Below are 5,000 nucleotides of genomic sequence, written 5' to 3'. Positions count from 1 at the left end.
ATATATACATACACGCATGAATACGCACACACACATATATATTCATACATAAAAAAATATATAAAAACATGCGTACATAAATACGTGCGTGTGTGTTTATATATATATGTGTGTGTGTATACATATATATACATATATATATTCTGTCGATACATCAAAATATTTAATGTACTCAATGCTTTTTCATCTATTCTTAAAAGAGTGCAATGTGCATTATGGTATGCCAACACACACACGCATATGTATATAATGTATATATATGTATATATATATTATCTGTATATTATATGTATATACACGCACATACATATGTTCATCGATAAATACTTACGTACAAAAAAAAAATGTTTAAATAAATATTTATTGATATGTATGTATATATATATATATATATATACATATATATATACTTATATATACACATATATATACATATACATATATATATATACTTGTATATATATACTTATATATATACTTAATATATATATACTTATATAAGTATATATATATATATATATATATATATATATATATATATATATATATATATATATATATATATATATATATATATACATATATACGTACACGTGTATATATATATATATATATATGTATAAATAGATATGTGGATGTCATGAAAAAATGTGATGTTGCTATGTCACCTTAAAAATCTATTTATTGACTGTAGATTTCAACAACAACAACAACAACAACAACAACAGCAACACGAAGAGTAGAAATGGCGGAGGCGAGGCGGCGCTTGGCGTTTGCGGAGGGGCGTTTCATCTTGGAGATGTAAACAGCGCGTTTCTTTTTTATTATTTGTTTTCTTGTGTGTAATTGTTTAGTTTTTTGTTGTTGTTGATATTGTTGATGTGATTGCTATTGATGATTGTGGCAGCGGCGGCGGTGATGATGGTTGTGATGGTGATGTTGGTGGTTGTGATGGTGGTGGTGATGGTGATGGTGGTGGTGGTTGTGGTGGTGGTGATGGTGGTGATGGTGGTGGTGGTGATGGTGGTGGTGGTGGTGGTGGTGGTGGTGGTGGTGGTGGTGGTGGTGGTGGTTGTGGTGGTGGTGGTGGTGGTGATTGTGGTGGTGGTGATGGTGGTGGTGATGGTGATGGTGGTGGTAATGGTGGTAATGGTGGTGGTGGTGGTGGTGGCAGAGTTACTCACTTTTGCTGGCCGAGTGGACTGGTTCAACGTGACATGAAGTGCTTTGCTTAAGACCACAACGCGTCGCCCGGTTCAGGAATCGAAACCACAATCTTACGATCATGAGTCCAACATCCTAACCACTAAGCCACGCGCTTCTACACTAAACCCGTGGCTGCAAAGCAAGCTTCTTAAAACACTTGTGTGTAAGTTCAGAATGATCGGTGAAAAACCACTGAGGAGAGGGCTCGTCGCGTCGCAATGATGAGGAAGAGGATGGCCGGGCGATTTAGATGGCGGGAGGCAGACGAAAAAAAACTGGAACAAGGAGGAGAGAGGAGTTGATTTGAGAACGTCGGAAGCTGCAGATGGCATCGTTAGATAAGTGCGATGGTGGTGGTGGTGGTGGTGATGGTGGTGGTGTTGGTGGTGGTGGTGGTGGGTTTTTACGATGGCTATGGTGATAGGAGTTAATTGCGTGGCTGGGTGGCTGTGAATGACGGGGTGGGTCCGCTACAGGGATGAGAGTGGCAGGGAGAGGAAAAAAAATTAGGACGTGATGCGGGGTTTGGGGTGGGGGCGGGAGTGGGAGTGGCGGGAGTGTGATAGGGGGTGTTTGGGGTGGGATAGCGGTCGTGTGGTAGGGGGTGTTTGATGGTGGGATAGCGGTCGTGTGGTAGGGGGTTGTTTGGGGGTGGGGGTGGCGGTCGTGTGGTAGGGGTGTTTGAGGGTGGGGGTGGTGGTCGTGTGGTTGGGGTGGGGGTAAACTGAGTCCATTCTGATGATTAATTAGCTGCTGCCAATCTAAACATGCCATGATCACTGTATCTCACCTTTGCACTTTACGCATGCGCAGATAATATTATACATACGTGTGTACGTGTGTCTGTATACATACACACACACACACGTAATAATAATAATAATAATAATATAGAGAATAGGAAGCCAGACGTAGTCTTAATTGTGAAAGAAAACAAACTATGCTGGATCATAGATATAGCATGCCCAGCTGACAACAAGGTATGCGATAAGGAAGAAAGAAAAGTCGATTGATATGACAGGTTAGCTTGGGAAGTTAAGCAGTTGCGGTCGATGAAAAAGGTGGTAGTAATAGTAGTAGTACCAACAATTGTAGGAGCCCTGGGAACAGTGAGTAAAAATCTCGAGAAGTACGTGGAACAAATAGGCGCTGCAATAAGGGTGGAGCACTTGCAGAAAACATCACTGCTTGGAACCGCTCGAATACTCCGGAAGGTGCTTGGAAAATAAGGGGTGTTACCTTAGTTCACTGGAAGGGAACAGCTGACACCGTAGTACATCTCCAGCGTTAGAAGCGGTGCAAAGGTAATGATGATAATTCTTCTTCTTGTGTTGGTAGCTTTTCATCCGGCTTACGTTCATAGTTCAAAGTGACATTAGTGGGATCCGTCAACCAGAGAGAGCGAGAGAGAGAGAGAGAGAGAGAGAGAGAGAGAGGAGGGAGGAGAGAGAGGAGAGGGGGGAGAGAGGGAGAGAGAGAGAGAGAGAGAGAGAGGAGAGAGGAGAGAGGAGAGAGACAGACAGAGAGGTAGATAAAGAGGGACAGTGAATGAGAGAAGGAGAAAGAAAGAGGAAGAGAGAGTAGGAGAGTGAAAGAGAGAAAAAGAGACAGACGTGGAAAGAAAGGGAGACATATAGAGAGACAGAAAGAGCGAGGGAGAGAGAGAGAGGGTGAGAGACTTAGAGAGAGAGAAAGCGAGAGAAACATACAAAGAGAGAGAGAGAGAGTGAGAGCAAAAGAGAGAAGGAGGGTGAGAGAGAGTGGTGGGAAGGAGAAGTGGAAAAATGAGAGACAGACAAACGGAGAGAGAGAGAGAGGAAAAGAGAAAGAGACATGCAGAGAGAGAGAGAGAGAGAGGGAGAGAGAGAGAGAGAGAGAGAGAGAAAGAGATAGAGGGAGTTAGAAAGAGAAAGATAGATAGAAAGAGAAAGAGAGACAAACGGATAAAAAGAGAGAAATGTACTGTAAGAGAGAGAGAGAGAGAGAGAGAGAGAGAGAGAGAAAGGTGGAAACAGTGAAAGACGGGAAAAAAGACAGAAAGAGAGAAAGTGACATACTGAGAAAGAGAGAGAAAGAGAGGGGGGAGAGAGACAACCAGAGAGACCGAGAGCAGAAGAGATAAGGCAGGAGAGAGACAGAGAGAGAGGGGGAGGAGAGAGAGAGAGAGAGGAGAGGGAGAGAGCTTTGGGAGAGAGATGTGCAGAGTTCAACCAGCGTGACTTCATCATTCAACGCGTGGATGAAAATAAAAGGTTGAACATGCTTCTAATTAAACACCCCCATCCAGTCTGCAGTCTACCCCCGCCTCTCTCTCTCTCTCTTTCTCTGTTGCGGATGTAGAGGGCGCTGGAGTAGCCAGGTTTTCATTTACTTTCCCTTATGGTGTTTCCTGTTTTGCTCGGCTGCTTCGCTTGCAAAATTCCGAGTAAACAGACTGACGTAATCCACAAGTCACGCCACTCGTGTATCTGCATTTATTTAAACATGTAGCGTGTCCATGAAGTCACGGTGGCATTTTCCGAAGCTATTTATTGATGTAACTGGCAACACAACACGCTTCATGTTCACGTTGAATCAGAGAGCAACTAATAAAAGTTTACGTACAGTTTAGTGCGGTTCGGTGTAGCCCTTCCATTTGTGGCCCTACACACATCTAATCGATAGTCCAGTCAGTTGAGTGAAAGACTTTACGGACACACAGACTGTGCATGTATGTATGTATGTATGTATGTATGTATGTCGTTGTTCAGTTTTATTTCAAGATATCTTGCCAACAGAGAAAGAGCCGGTTTCTAACCCAGATCCAAGGTTCCTTCATTGGAATTTCGACATCAGCAACAGGATATTTTTGTTTGTTTGTTTGTTTGTTTGTATGTATGTATGTATGCATGTATGTACGTACGTACGTACGTACGTATGCATGTTATCGATCAGTTTCATTTCTGTATTTCTTGTCCATAGAGAAAGAGCCGGACTCTAACATAGATTCAAGGCTCCTTCATTGGAACTTTTATCAACATCATCTAGGTATTTGTGCATATGTGTGTGTGTGTGTGTGTGTGCAGTATTTGGTGTTAGTGTATGCGCAGATTTGTATGTTTGTTTTATGGATGCGTTTTTATGTATATATTTCCATGTCTAGATGCATGCATATGTATTTATGTGCTAAATCTTTGGAAAGTTTTACATATCTTTACAGTTCCATTGATGGCTTGAATCTGTAGTCTTCTAATTAGCCTTTTTCTTTCAGGTTTTGAGAACCCTAATTTTTCCAGGTTTTTGTTGAGGCAGTATGTATGTATGTATGTATGTATGTATGTATGTATGTATGTATGTCGTTGTTCAGTTTTATTTCGAGATTTCTTGCCTACAGAGAAAGAGCCGGTTTCTAACCCAGATCCAAGGTTCCTTCATTGGAATTTCAACATCAGCAACAAGCTATGTATGTGTGTATGAGAGTCTTGTCTCTGAATGTAGAGAATGACCTGTTGCTGGATGCACACCGTTGCTTATTTCTGTCTAATGTTTGTGTTTTGTGTGTGAAACGTAACTGGAGACATCCCGCCAAATACATAACGTTTTTTCTCTCTCTCTCTATCTCTCTCTCTCTCTCTCTCTCTCTCTCTCCCTCGCGTACTCTCTCTCTCCCTCGCGTACTATCTCTCTCCCTCGCGTACTCTCTCTCTACCTCGCGTACTCTCTCCCTCCCTCGCGTACTCTCTCCCCCTATCTCCCTCGCGTACTCTCTCTCTCTCTCTCTCTCTCTCTCTCTCTCTCTCTCTCTCTCTCCTCTC

Source organism: Octopus bimaculoides, chromosome 28 (genome assembly GCF_046866305.1).
Source record: "Octopus bimaculoides isolate indiv1 chromosome 28, ASM4686630v1, whole genome shotgun sequence".
In the NCBI taxonomy this organism is placed as follows: Eukaryota; Metazoa; Mollusca; class Cephalopoda; order Octopoda; family Octopodidae; genus Octopus; species Octopus bimaculoides.
This window is presented reverse-complemented; position numbering follows the sequence as displayed.